The sequence below is a fragment of the Hyperoodon ampullatus genome (genome assembly GCF_949752795.1).
Source record: "Hyperoodon ampullatus genome assembly, chromosome: 9".
NCBI lineage: Eukaryota > Metazoa > Chordata > Mammalia > Artiodactyla > Ziphiidae > Hyperoodon > Hyperoodon ampullatus.
The window spans coordinates 7,569,455-7,584,896 of NC_136922.1; the positions used below are offsets into that span (position 1 = coordinate 7,569,455).

General features: G+C 38.0%; 1 pseudogene across 1 annotated transcript in view; it reads right to left on the bottom strand.

Annotated features, from left to right (window-relative positions):
• LOC307057950 (platelet glycoprotein 4-like) overlaps positions 1-15,442 on the bottom strand; it is a 118,569-nt pseudogene that overhangs the window by 13,086 nt on the left and 90,041 nt on the right. The window contains exon 9 of the transcript in view: positions 50-233. The product of the transcript in view is annotated as a platelet glycoprotein 4-like (transcript). The remainder of the gene's footprint in view (positions 1-49; positions 234-15,442) is intronic.

A 15,442-nucleotide genomic window follows, 5' to 3' on the forward strand; every position in this document is an offset into this window, starting at 1 on the left:
TTGGCCCTTAGGTTTTCTCACTGAAAAATAGGAGTATGAAGGGACTGGCCAAGGGGCCTTGAGCCTTGTAGTCTTCTATTAGGGGCTTGATGCCTTGAAGGGCTTCTTTACTTATAGGGTGTTGATTAACTCTAGGAAGAGGTTTTGAGGGATGTGTACGAATCTTGATGGGAGGCGCCTTGTGCATTTTGCCAGTATCAGTTGGAGATTTTTGCCCATAAGGAGGATGGGAGCTGATTCAATAGGGACAAATGATCAGTGTTTCCAGAATCAAATCTAGTACAATCAGAGATGCAAGCGTCATTTAATTCACCTAGTTGATTACATTGATGGCTACTGTCAAATTCTAGCATGATTTCCCCCTTTTAGGAGAAAGAAATTCTGGCATGATATTTCTCAAAGAAGTTTCAGCCTAATAAACTGGGAGGGGCAGAGGAACTAAAGAGAAAAGGATGTGTTTCTCTAAAGGGTCTAAACAATAGGGAGTAGGTTCAGCGACAGGAACCTCTTGAGGTTCATTAGTGATCCCCACTATTTGAGCTGTTTTAGTACTATTCTGAGGAAGGGGCTGTTTTATAGGAGTAGGATTGAGAACTGAGAGTGTTGTTCTGGTGTCAACTAGGACTGAAAGAGATTCATCACCAATCCAGAGAAATGTTTCTCCAAGTCAATTAAGAGGGAGGAATGGAAAGAGCCTCTGTAGTTCTTGGAGCTCCGTCATTGAGAACAGGGAGAACGCTGGGAAGGCTGGTTAGAGGGCTGTAGGCACCTAGTGCACTTAAATTTGTAACAATTTCTTTTGCAGTGTCTTGAATAATAACTAGGAGTGCTCTGGTTTCACTTAGGAACCTTCATTTGCTGAAGTTGAAGATTAAGAATTTTGGCAGTCTTCTGGGTGATTCATTTAGAGCGAGAAAGATTGTTTGCCAGATTGACTAAATCTGGAGTGGAATGGGACAAGTTTCTCATTCCATCCTGGCCCTTTTAACTAGAAGTGAAAGGTCGCAATTCAGCCCATTAGTAAACATAAAGTTAAAAACTACCTGGTGGAATCAATATCTGAAGGAAGATGAGAGTTTTCTTTAAAAACACTCTGAAATCAATTGCAGTAGTCATGAAAAGGGTCATCAAATTTTTGTGTGCAAGCCTGAATTTTGTAACATTCAACAGACTTTGGAAAAGCCCTAGGAATTACTTGATGATGTTGCCTAGTGATTGCCAGAGTCTGTCATACAATAAATTAGTTAGTGGGCTGGTCTCCTGGTTGTAAACATGGAGACATTTCAGGGTTTTTCCCAGTTAGCAGTTTTCATACAACACTGGGCCTGGCCTTTACTGACAAGCATATGTACTAACTGATATAAGTCAGAGAAACCAGGTGATAAGTTTGAATGCCTATATTAAATTCCTCAGCAAATCTGTGTGGATCTTCAGCTACTTTGGGAAAATCTTTGTCTGTGGCTCACAGCTTTTGTCCAGGCGCTATAAGAAACTAAGGGTTTAGTCTCTGGACCTTCAGAAGGCTTGATTTTAAACAAATAGTTTCTGATGAGTTCAGAGGAAAAAAGAGTGAGGAGAGTTACAAAGAAAAGAAGTTTCTCAAGAGAATTTATATGGGTGACTTGAGGGTATACAGGAGGTAGAGGGAGCATAGAAGGAAAGGAGAAAAATGGCACCGGAGGTGGAGTCTGACCATGAGAAGCTTATGGAGAGAGAAAAAATGGTGCCAGAGGCAGAGCCTGAGACAAAGAAACAAGGAGGAGAGAGCCTGAGGCTTTGGGAGCCATTTAATCTTACTTTAAACCTTTGTTTGCTTCAGTTAATCTTAAAATTTAATTTTGCAGAGAGACAATTTTAGACTCCTGATCATGCATGGAAGCCTCAAAATCCCAGTCAAAATAGGCATACCATTCAGTTCTGGAAATTTTTGAGCAATTGTAGTATTAAGTTTTAAGGAAATTAAGTTTGGGGATTTCAAAAATTTCCCATAATGACCATTGGTATTCTACATTGCCTTTGGTCAGATCAGTCCATTTAGTTAGAAATGTACCTGAGAAAGGACAATGGTTTATAAAGGTAAAATTGACTAAAGTTCCTGTAGGGGGGGTGGGGAATGTCTTCAAAGTACATAGATAACTAGTATCCCATTTCTCAGAGGTTTTTCTCTAGAGTAAAAGAACAATTCTCAAACAGTTTTAACAGGTTACAACAAAAAAAACAGCTCAATTCAAACAGCTTACAAGCTAATACTAGCCAGTTCTACAATGATAGCTTGGTCCAGGAGGAGACAGGCCAAAGGCTTTTTCAGCCAGTTTATAGAGAACAGCCCCTATTCCAAAGGAGTGGACAAAAAGCTTTCCTGTGACTGCCCCAGCACGTGCCACAGCCTGAGCCAAATGACCATTCCAGCCCTGCTTGCTTCATGACTTAGCTGCACACTGGGACAAGGGCTGCTCTAGCCAAGGAGAGGGCTGGGCTGTGAGACACAGAGATGGCTCAGACCCAAAATGGTGTCTGAGTGGGGCAGGGGCAGCCATTATGGTGCTTTCACAGGCAGTCCATCAGAAGCAGTCCCAATCTCTGCAGCCAGATGAACACACCCGATGCCCCAACCCATGCTGAGCACCTGCACTGGCCTCACCTGCCCTGTGTCATGGCTCCACACCAAGGCAATAGCAGCAGAGGCCAAATGGAGATCTCAGCTATGAGGAACAAAGGAGGTTCATATCCGAAGCATTGTCTGAGCAGAGTGGGGACAGCCATTTCTGATGCTTACAGAGGCAGTGTATTGGAAGAAGTCTGGGTCCCTGACCCCAGCTGGACTGCTGCAGCCCATGCCCTGACTCACACCGAGTGCTCATTGCCAGCTCCCTTTGTCCCAGCACTGCTCCCCTCTGGGGCAAGAGTGCCAGTGCTCAGAGAGGGGTCAAAACACACTTAAAAGGATCAGAGCAGCATGGACCCAAATCTCAGGGCTTCGGCTCCAGCAACTTGAGACCAATCCACACCCACTATAGGGTGGTGACAGCCAATGAACAGAGGAGAAGTCCTGGTTCACACTTGGCTCTGGCCCCAGCACCTCCATCTCCAGCCCTACCTCCTACCAAGGTGATAGCTGCCAGTACACCCTGAGGAAAGACATGACTTGTATTCATGTCCAGTCCAGTTCTCCCACCAAAGCACTGGACATACCTAGACTATATAGGGATGCTCCTAAACAAGGACACTACTTCAAGACTGCAGTAGATAGCTATTTCACCTAATTTCATAGAGACAGAGAAAGTTAAGCAAAATTAGAAGACAGAAAATGTTTTTTTAAAGAGCAAAAGGAAACCCTAGAATAATTAATGAAACAGAAATAAACAGTTTACCAGATAAGGAGTTCAAAGCATTAGTAATAAGAATACTAATTGAATTAGAGAACAGAATAGATGAACACAGCCAGAATTTTAACAAAGAACTAGAGAATATAAAAAAGAACTAGAATACAATAACTGAAATGAGAAACACACTAAAAGGAATAAACAGCAGACTAGGTGATACAGAAAAACACATACGTGGTCTGAAAGAAAGAATAATGGAAATTACCCAATCAGAATAGCAAAAAGAAAAATAAATTTTAAAAAATGACAACAGTTTAAGGGATCTCTAGGACAATATCAACATTTCCATTATAGGAGTCCCAGAAGGAGAAGAGAGAGAGAGAAGAGTGTCAAAAATGTATGTGATGAAATTCAGCTGAAAATTTCCCAAATGTGAAGAAAGAAAGAGATATCCAGGTCCAGGAAGTACAAAGCGCCCCAAACAAGATGAATCCAGACAGATCCAGAACAAGACATATCATAATTAAAATGGCAAAATTTAAAGATAAAGAATTCTAAAGGCAGCAAAAGAAAAACAAAGAGTCATGTAGAAAGGAAACCATTATAAGGATATCATCTGATTTTTCTGCAGAAAATTTGTAGGCCAGAAGGGACTGGCATGATATATTTAAAGTGCTGAAAGGGAAAAACCTGCAAACTAGGATTCTCTACCTAGTAAGAATATAATTTAGAAGAGGAGAGAGAAACAATTTCTCAGACAAGCAAAAACTGAAAGAGTTCATCAATACTAAACCACTGCTAAAAGAAATGTTAAAGGAGTCTTCTCTAAGTGGAAAAGAAAACACCATAACAAGAAGTAATAATCTATAGAAAAGGAAAAATCCCACTAGTAAAGACAAAGGATCAATCATTTAAAGAAGCTAGTATGAAGATTAAAAAACAAAAATGTAAAATCAACTATAACAATAATAATTAGTAAAGGGATGAACATGAAGATTTAAAATATGACATCAAAAACAAAATCTTGGGGAAGGGAGTAAAAAGTGCAGATCTTTTAAAATGTGTTTGAACTTAAATGACTACCTGTTTAAAACAAAATAGTTATATGTTAACATATATGAACCCCATGGTAACCACAAATCAAAAACCTACACAAAAAGTAGAGAGAAAGGAACACAAGCATACCACTAAAGCAACTCATCAAAACACAAGGGAAGAAATTAAAAGAACAGAGAAGAACTACAGAAACAACTGGAAAACAAGTAACAAAATGGTAATAAGTACATATCTATCAATAATTACTTTAAATGTCAATTGACTAAATGCTCCAAACAAAAAACTTTGGGTCAAAGGTGGCTGATTGGATTTTAAAAAAAGACCCATCTATATGCTGCTTACAAAAGACACACTTCAGAGTTAAAAACACACAGACTGAAAGTGAGAGGATGGAAAAAGATATTTTATGCAACAGAAACAACAAGAAAGTGGAGGTAGCAATACTCATATCAGATAAAATAGACTTTAAAACAAAAGACACAGAAGGGCATTATATAATGATAAATGGACGAATATAAAAAGAGGATGTTACACTCACATATGCACCTAATACAGGAGCACCTAAATATATAAAGCAAATATTAATAGACATAAAGGGAGAAACTGGCAATAATAGTAATAGTAGGGGACTTTGAGGTCTCATTTACATCAGTGGACATAACATCCAAATAAAATCAATAAATGATACAATAGACCAGTTGGACTTAATAGATAACTACAGGAAATTCTATCCCAAAACAAAATACACATTCTTTTCAAGTGCACATGGAATGTTCTCCAGGATAGATGACATATTAGGCCACAAAACAAGTCTCCACAAATTTAAGAGGAGAAAAATTATATCAAGTGTTTTTTCTCACCACAACAGTATGACACTAGAAATCAATTACAGGAATAAATATGGAGAAAAAAATGTGGAGAATAAACAACATGCTACTAAAAAACCAATGGTCAATGAAGAAATCAAAGAGGAAATCAGAAAATACATCGAGACAAATGAAATTGGAAATAGATCTTTCTATTTCCCTTAGAAGTGGGAAACATCTAAGAGGGAAGTTTATAGTGCTACAGACCTACCTCTTGCAACAAAAAATCTCAAAAAACCTGAACTCTCATCTAAAGGAAAAAGAACACACAAAGTTCAAAGCAGAAAGAAGGAAATATTAAAAATCAGAAAGGAAATTAAGAAAATCAAGTGCAACAACAACAACAATAAAAAAGATCAATAAAAACAAGAACTGGGGGCTTCCCTGGTGGCGCAGTGCTTGAGAGTCTGCCTGCCAATGCAGGGGACACAGGTTCATGCCCCGGTCTGGGAAGATCCCACATGCCACAGAGCAGCTGGGCCCGTGAGCCATGACCACTGAGCCTGCGTGTCCGGAGCCTGTGCTCTGCAACGGGAGAGGCCACAACGGTGAGAGGCCCGTGTACTGCAAAAACAAACAAACAAACAAATAAAAACAAGCAAAATAAAAACCCACAAGAGCTGGTCTTTTGAAAAGGTAAATAAAGTTGATAAACCTTTAACCAGGCTCATCAAGAAGAAGAGGGGATGCAAATTAAAAAAATAAGAAATGAAATTGGAGAAATAACAACCAATACCACAGAGAAACAAAAAAATCATAATAGAATACTATAAGCAGTTATATGCCAAAAAATTGTACAACCTAGAAGAAATGGAAAAATTTCTAGAAACATACAAACTTTCAAGATGGAATCAGGAAGAAACAGGCAATGTGAACAAACTGATCACTAGTAGTGAAATTGAATTTGGAATTTAAAAAACTCCCAGCAAAGCAAAAGTCTAGGACCAGATGGCTTCACAAGGAAATTCTACCAAACATATAAAGAATTGATACCTATCCTTCTCAAATTATTCCAAAAAATTGAAGAGAATGCAACACTCCCACATTCATTCTATAAAGCCACAATTACCCTGATACCAAAATGAGACTAAGGTACTACAAGAAAATTATAGAAAAATATCTCTGATGAATATACATAGAAAAATCCTCAACAAAATATTAGCAAACCAAATTTAACATTATATAAAAAGGATCATACACCATGATCAAGTGTAGTTTATTCCAGGGATGCAAGGATGGTTCAATACTTGCAAATCAGTGTGATACAACACATTAACAAAAGGAAAGATAAAATTCACATGATCATCTCAGTAGATGCAGAGAAAGCATTTGACAGAATTTAGTATCTATTTATGATAAAAACTCTCAGCAAAGGGAGATATGGAAGAAACATTAACATAATAAAGACCATTTATTTTTTAAAAACCCGCAGCTAACATCATACTCAATGGTGAAAAACTGAAAGCCTTTCCTCTAAAATCAGGAACAAGGCAAGTATGTCCACTCTCGCCACTTTTACTGATATTGGGATAATACCCAAAATATATAAACTGCTAAAACAATCCAATATATTAAAAAACCTGATTAAAAATGGGCAGAAGACCTGAATAGATATTTTTCCAAAGAAGATATACAGATGGTCAACGGGCACATGAAAGAATGCTCAAAATCGTTAGTCATCAGAGGAATTTAAATCAAAACCACAATGAGACATCACCTCACACCTGTCAAAATGGCCATCATCAAAAAGTGTACAAATAGCAAATGTTGGTGAGGATATGGAGAAAAGGGAATTCTATTACAGTGTTGGTAGGATTGTAAATTGGTACAGCCACTATGGAAAACAATATGGAGGTTCCACAAAGAACTAAAAATAGAGATACCATATGACCCAGCAGTTCCACTACTGGCTATATATCTAAAGAAAATTAAAATACTAATTCAAAAACATAAATGCCTCCAATATTCATAGCAATAATATTTACAACAGCCAAGACATGGAAGCAACCTAATTGTTCATGAACAGGTGAATGGATAAAGAAGATGGGGTACATATATATATATATATATACCCACAGAGGAACACTACTCAGACATAAAAAGAATGAAATTCTGCCATTTGAACAATGTGGATGGACCTAAAGGGTATTATGCTTAGTCAAATAAGTCAGACAGAGAAAGACAGATACTCTGTCATTTATATGTGGAATCTGAAAAATAACAAAATAGAAACAGACTCACAGATATAGAGAAGAAACTAGTGGTTGCCAGTGGGGAGAGCAGGAGAGGGGTAGGGCATTAAGAGATACAAACTACTATGTATAAAACAAACAACAAGGATATAGTGTATAGCACAGGGAAATAGAGCCATTATTTTGTAATAACTTTAACTGTAGTATAATCTCTAAAAATATTGAATCACTATATTATACACCTGAAATTAATATAATATTGTAAATTATACTTCAGTTAAAAAAAAAAAAAGGAATGGACCAAAGGCTGAACCAGTACTGTTTTTGTGAAGCAGCCACTGTTCCCAAAGGAATGGACAGAAACGTTGACAGCTTCAGTGGAAAGAGTCATCTCAAAATCAGACAGAAGTGCCAAACAAGTACTTGTGTACAGAACAAGGTCTTAACCAGAAAGATGAAACCTTAAAATAGATTCTGAATAAAGCTAAAGAGCTCCAAATGCAAAAAGGGCATGAGCTCAGATCCAAGACAAATATGTATCTTCAAACTCCAGGATCACCAGGGAAAACAGTAAGCGACAATGGGCTTGATTTGTGGGTACTGCACCTATTTGCTAACCAGTCCAACGTGTCTTTTCTGGTCACCGGCTGGGCCACAAAAATGTTGACCTGAAGTGGACTGCCAGATATTTCTCCAGCAAAGTTGGGTTTACTCAGGATCAGTAGATTTGCAATTCAGGGTATGCAGTCATGGCAAGCTACATGCAGTTTCCCCACACAGCAGAGAAGGAGCACACTTCTATAGAGGGGAAAGGAAGTTGGGAGGGTTATAGTAAACAAAGAGTTCATGGCTTTTCATTGGTTGTATACTTGCCAGAAAAGGAGTCTGTTTTCTTCCTATTGGGTTCTGCTATCTTCACAGGGTATGAGAGCTCCCCCTCTGGCTTCTGGACTCTATTTAATTGAGGTTTCTATTTATTAAATTTTTACAGTCTTCTGGTAAAACATTTCAGAGAGATGCTGTTGTCTTATTAAAAGGAAGTTTATATTTCTTAACTTTTCAGCATTTCCTATACTATATTCCTCAAGCACTAGATTCACAAGATTATTTTGCGGTACGCGGGCCTCTCACTGTTGTGGCCTCTCCCATTGCAGAGCACAGGCTCTGGATGTGCAGGCCCAGCAGCCATGGCATGTGGGATCTTCCCGGACCGGGGCACGAGCCCGTGTCCCCTGCATCGGCAGGCGGACTCTCAACCACTGCACCACCAGGGAAGCCCTGATTCACAAGATTTTAACAGACATTTCATTTAAAATTTTCTCTGAATCAGGAGGTATGAGGTTAAATTAAGTAGAGTTCTTTAGTACAGAGACATTCAGGACCTTTGTTATGCTAATCTACTCTGTAAATATCTGAAACAGGAAAATATTAAGCATTTCTTTGGAATATTTTTGAGAGATGTCTTGCATAATTGTCACTTATTGAAACCATTTGAGAAACATTAGTTCAAATGTCAGTAAATTTTTCAGTCCAAGGAAGTTGAGGGGAAAAAAGAGAGGAGGATTCTCCAGAGAGATTTCCTCCATCTCTCAGTAAACTAATTGATCAGAATTATTTTCTGAATTATGTGAACTCTGTGAGCTCAAAAAAAGAAAATCTGTATATAAAATAGTGATCAATTTATATATTTTCAAGGCTATTTAAAAGTATGCATTAAATGTGTACAGTATGCAATATAAGTATTAGATATTGATCTTTCTACAACTGTAATTGTATGTTCAACTCTAACACTTGTTGAACATACAATTCACAGTGGTGCATAGGTGTTCTAAATTGTGAAGTCTATAAATGCATAAGAGTTCAGACAAAAAGTATAGCAGTGTTGGCTGAAATAGATGAGGAAAACATAAAGGAAGGACCAAAATGGGCTGTGAAGGAAAATAATATGGGACATTTCTGGAGTCTTGGCACTTTGGGTTCAGATTATATTGAACAGTGGAATGAGGCATCATTTGTTTCCAAAGTTAGGCTTTGGGTGTCAGTGGGTGGATTTAGTGGGTGCCTCTCCCCCGTGTATGCATTTATATTTAGGAGACTTCTAGGAGAAAAGGCACTCACACCTTGATCGTTGAAATTTAAAAGTCATAAAAGCATATCGGATTGACCAGAGTAGAACTGGCTGAGTGAAGCTTGCTGTTCTCAAACTTGAGATTCTCAAAAAGAGACTCACCTCAGTAGGGGAAGCTGGACCAGTGAATAATACTTAATGCCAAGGTATAAGTTACCTGAGGAAAGTGACTTTTTAGGACCGTTGTGCACTTAATTCCAGAACCTTTCTGAGCAGCCTTCTGGCACTGAGGGGAAATTTGGAGACTGACAGATTGACATGTGCATGCCATAAGAAGAGCCATCAAAGAACTCTTATACGTGAGGCCGTGGAACTTGTTAGTGTAGGACCCCTAAATAGGACTAGTTTAGAGTGGCCTAGTGGACATTGTGTGTGTGTGTGTGCGCGCATGTGCGTGTGTGTGCACGAAGGCATTCATGCTTTATCACTACTGTTTCCATTGGGGAATGTTCCTCTTCCATTCAGTGTGGATCTGAGGGGACCTGTCAATCACATAGTGCCACCATCTCCTAGCGAAAAGGCTGGGCTCCACATCTGGCCTGGCTCATCAGGATAATCTATCTCCCTAATCAGTGAGTGCGATAGTTCAAGGAGTAGACATGCGACCCAAGCAGGGCCTACCTGAGTCTATGAGATTGGATAGACACTGGGAAAGAGAGAGGCTCTCATTTTTTTTTGGTTCACAAACTATGGAGATATTGACCTGAGGCTGACAGCAGCCATTTTTGCTACCTTGTGGAAAAGCTCGCATAAGAAGGACATCAACACGTAGAGGCAAGCAGAGCCCAGAGATAGAGAACTGAGTGTCACAGCTTTTTCAGAAACCCTGGATCTAAATGTGCTCAATGTCTACCATGTGCTTAGACCTCCCAGGTGTATGAGTCAATACTTCATTCATTTACTTGCTTATTTGATTACTTACTTATATCAGCTTGAATGTGCATTTGGTTTCTTTTGAAGAGAGGTTTTCACTAATGGATAGGCCATCCTTTTTATAAGGAGAAAAGGAATGGATGAGGTCACTGGCTGAAAACATCATGGCACTAGGGATTCAGGAAGAGGTGATTGATGTTTAGGTGAGCCCCAGACTTGAAGAGTTGCTAGGGCTTCCAGCAGAGTTGGCAGTGACATTTTATGTCCAGTTGCATCACTGGGAGGAACAGCAATCAGTCACTGTCAGTGGCACATGGGCCACGGACAACTGATGGAAGAAAGAGGTTTAGAAATGGAGTTCGACCTCTGGGAGCTTTATTTGAGGTATTCCTATCTTGGAGCCTGAAGGGTAAGACCAATGACAAATATTTTAGAATTCACTGTAAGCAAATGTTGGAAATTTCTAGAAAAGGGTAGTCCTTACAAATACTGGAATTTCTATAAGCAAGGTTGGTACAGACTTACAGTTATTATGATTTAAGGTACAGTTTTAAGCATAACCTCAGACAAATTATACTGAGAAAGAATTGAGGAGAGGTTATTCCAGAGAGAGGAAAATATTGACAATTAAACTTTGGCTTATTCATAAGGTTTTGAGAAGACCAGGTTGATAAGGCAAGGTGAAATTTTGGACGAGGTTGTGAGAAATAAGCCTGGCTAATTATAAGAAGGCTGGATTAGGGTGCAATTTGCCAGAGAAGTTTAAATTGGGGTTAGTATGAAATAGGAGGTAAAAGGAGGGGTCTTATATCAGCAATTAATATGAATTTGGTATCACCTGTTTAACTTGTTTGCAATATAGATAAAGTCACACTTTTATTTTCCAGTTAGTTGTTTGAGTTTTCAAGTTTCCTTATATAATGTAACGTCCTCTATTTCCCTTTTCAAGATGTCCCCCTACATTCCCATCCCAATCCCACACTGAATTGTCTAAGAACAAAGGGGCTTACTGACTACCAAGGAGATTAGTTCTGCTTTCAAATACCAGACAGGAAGAGAGGACTATAAGGTCAGATTAATCGTCATCCACCATTGGTTTGCTCATGGGCATTTCGCAGAGTCAGATGATGTTTCTCCCCTCCTGCAGGGGTGCCCTTGTCACTTCTGATAACTGATCAGGATAGAGTTGTGACCATCTTTCAGCTTCAAGGATACATATCTTAGATAAATATTTTCTCAGACATTGTTTCCTAAAACAGGACACCATACCACAGTGGCTGGGTCTGAACTCATGCTGACTCACAAGGGAGCAAGACCGCAGAGATGTTCTTAGAGGGTGAACTCAAAATTCCACAAGCTCTGCCTCCTGGCAGCTGATCATGGAGCAAACTTTGCTGCCCTGCTGCAAATTGGCTTCAAGTTTAACAATACCAAGTGCTCTTGAGGATGTGAGTTGAGTAATCTGTAAGCTTTAGAGAATGCCGGTAGGAGTACAAATTGCTTACACACTCACCTTGAAAAACAATTTCACATCTAGCAAAGTTCAAGATGTGAACTTGCTTATACTTACTAATTCCACTTCTTAAGTATATGCTCAAGAAAGCATGTTCATGGGAGTTTTGGCAAAAGAAGGGGAAATGGTCGAAATATCCAGCAACGGAGAATGACTACATAAATTATGATACGGTCATGGAATGGATTAAAATTCAGCAGTGAAAATAAATGAACAAGAGCTACACGTGTCAACATGGATAAATCTCACAAAAGATGTTGGACAACAACAAAGGCAAGTCACAGAAGAACACATGCAGTTTGAGGCCATATATCATTTCAGAAATATGAAAATTTAAACTATATTAAAGGATATGTACATGTATGGTAAAATAATAAAGAAACATAAGTAATAAACACAAATTTCTGGATCCTAGTTCGCTCTTGAGGGGATGGAGCGAACTGTGACCAGAGACAGGCATATGGGATGGTCCGCAGATATTGTTAACTTATATAGTATAGAGAACAAAGTGTTTATTTATTCCTCTTTAACCCAAACATATTCATTATTTGTTTTGTGCACAGCCATTTACATAAAAACACATATATAATTTCATAATTTAAAAAATTTTAAAGACTCATTTAAGTGGGTTCTGTAGTTACATAAGTGCAAGTCTAGTCAGAAAATCTTCATGGCTCTCTATTGACTCCCTGGATTGCAAAACTCTAGGGAGGTGAAGAACTATTTGCATAAGAATCTCAGGGGCTTTCTGAGAGAGGAAAGACCAAAATATCACCACCTCCCTCCTCTCTGCAAACAACCACAGATATTTGTGACCGTGTCATCACATGCTGGGAGAGCTTCCTCACGCGAAAGGCTTCCTGTGGATGATGAGCCGCCCACATCTTCTTCCAGCAGTTTTACCTCCAAGTCTCTCCTCTCCAGGCAACTGTGCCTCTTGTTTATTCATCAACTCCATATTTCTTGAACATTTCTACTCTTCTTTTCTCCTCCTTTCTTTACTACTTCCCTATTTTTTTAGAACTTCATTATCTACTTTCCAAATTCTTAAAGGTCAAAGTAGTAGAGAAGAGACGAGGTGGGAAGAAGAGCAAAAGAAAGAAGTACTTCCAAAAGTAGTTCTAAATAGACTCATTGTGTTCCTGTAGGTCTTTGAGAGGAACAGAGTCTTCCTTATCAATTAAATACAGCAAATATTGTAAAAAATGTTTTGTTTTGCTTTGTATAGTATGCTGTTTATTTCCATTTTTTTGACAAAAAATTCCCTGTTTCCCAAATGCTTATCTTGGACAACACTATGTTTAGTGTAAACATTATGGGAAATACTGACTTTGAATTAGGACCAAGAATGTTCTCATAGTTAAAGGAGAAGGAGGTAAATATTATACATTTTTTACATTAAATATTGGTAATAAAATATTTTAATTAAAGATTCCTACTTTCTACAAGGAACTCTTTGTTTAAATGGATATAATAAATTCTCCATGATAAATATTGTGGTTTAATGAATGCTCTCTCAACATATTCACCTTTAAACATTTTTTACTTTGTGCTTTCTCCCCTAAACTGGATGAATGTCTGATTTTAGGTACTATCTTTGTGGTAGGGACACAATAGTGAACAATATAGACACAATTACTGCTCTTTGGAGAATTTATGTAAGAAAAAAATCATTAGAAATTAGTCATGTGCCCATTAAATGTAGTAAATATAGTAATAAAATAAAGAACAAAAATTTAAGGCAAATTTAATGTGATTTTTTCCCCATTTTTCCCCCAATGTTTACAACTCTGTTTAAGTAAAAGTCTGAATTAGTTACCTAGGTATTCATTATTTTAGCTCTCCATAGTAAAGAATATTGCATAGGGAAGAAAAAGTCATCATATGATAAAAAATTCGTTTAGAGCTTTCAATTCAGTTAGTCCCTGCTCAAACAGCCTTCCTCTGTTAATAGGACTACATTGTGTCACCATGACAGCAATATCCTTGCCCATCCAGGCTTTTAATTATTGTATTTGTATTTTATGACCTGATGTTCTATGCAAACATGTTTCAAATCAACTTTGAAGTAAATTTACCAATGTTATTGAGAATATAAGATATAATGCAGTTGATGAAAATAATGTTCGAAAAATATTGTAATCAAATCCAATAAAGAAATGAAAATCTGATAGAATAAGAATTGTTAACAAAGAAAAATGTTTATAACATTGATAACAAAATAGATTATTCAGAAGTGAATAATTGTGAGGTGCTTGAGAAATTTGGTATGCCCTCAAATATATTTTCAGAAATGCCTCTTTAAGATCATTCCATAAAAGCCAAATATAAATGCAGTCATACTCTATCACATTAAAAAAATATTATACCAAAAGAGTCAACTTACTTTAATCTTTATTCAACAAATTAGACCACAATTGAAATGTAATGTGTTTTGTTCAACATATGTATTCTTAAATTTTTCAATTTTATTCGTCAAGAAAACCTCCAATCATTCTTGGTTATCGTGAATTATTGTGGACTCCCCACCCTCACCCCTTTATAAAGGGATTCACCTTAAAAGCCTTTTATTTAATTACTCTCAGATAATGAAGATTTCCTACATTGGTATTCTCCTAGTTTAAACATACATGTAGAAGTCATATTGAAGTTTGGAGCCCTATTTTCTTAGTAAATGTGTTCCTGATTCTGGTGTTGGCAATTGTAGTTAACTGACTTAGTCATGTGCCTGAGATTGTTAAAATATTGTACCTTTCACCTTCCATAGGATGGTATTTGGTTCCAAGTGCTGTGCTCTTGACACCAGAACAATGAAAACAGTGGCTCTCTCTGTAGGCTGAATAATGGGTCCCTAAAGATGTCTATGTTCTAATCCTTGGAAGCGGTGGATATATTACTTGACATGGTAAAAAGAACTTTGCAGATGTAATTACATTAAGGATCTTAAAATGCAGGAGAGGATCCTGTATTATCCAGCTGGGGCCCCATGTAATCACAAAGGTCCTTAGAAGAGGGAGGCAGGAGGATTCTAACATTTATGGAAAATGTAAGGGTGGAAGCTGAATTCAGAGAGAAGAGATTAGGCTGCAGGTATTGAAGGTGGAGGAAGGGGCCATGGGGTAAGGAACGCAGGCAACCTCTAGAAGCTGGAAAAGGCAAGGAAACAGAGTCTCCCCGGGAGCCTCCCAATGACATGCAGGCCTGTGGACCCATTTTAGACTTCTGACCTCCTGAATTGTAGGAGAGACTATTTGCATTGCTTTAAGGCACTAATTTAGTGGTCATTGATACAGTAGCAAGAAGAGATCAAAATAGTCTCATTTAGAATTTTCTTTCTGCTTTGCTGAAAACTCAAGGAAAACTTAGCCTTCCCCTGCCCATTTCCCTTTCAGGGGGAGCTTGGCAAGGAACAGAGAAATGGCTTTCCTATTCTAACCATTCCTTTTATGGATCAGGTCAAAAGTCTTTTCCTCCTTGAGGCTTTAAGTTCA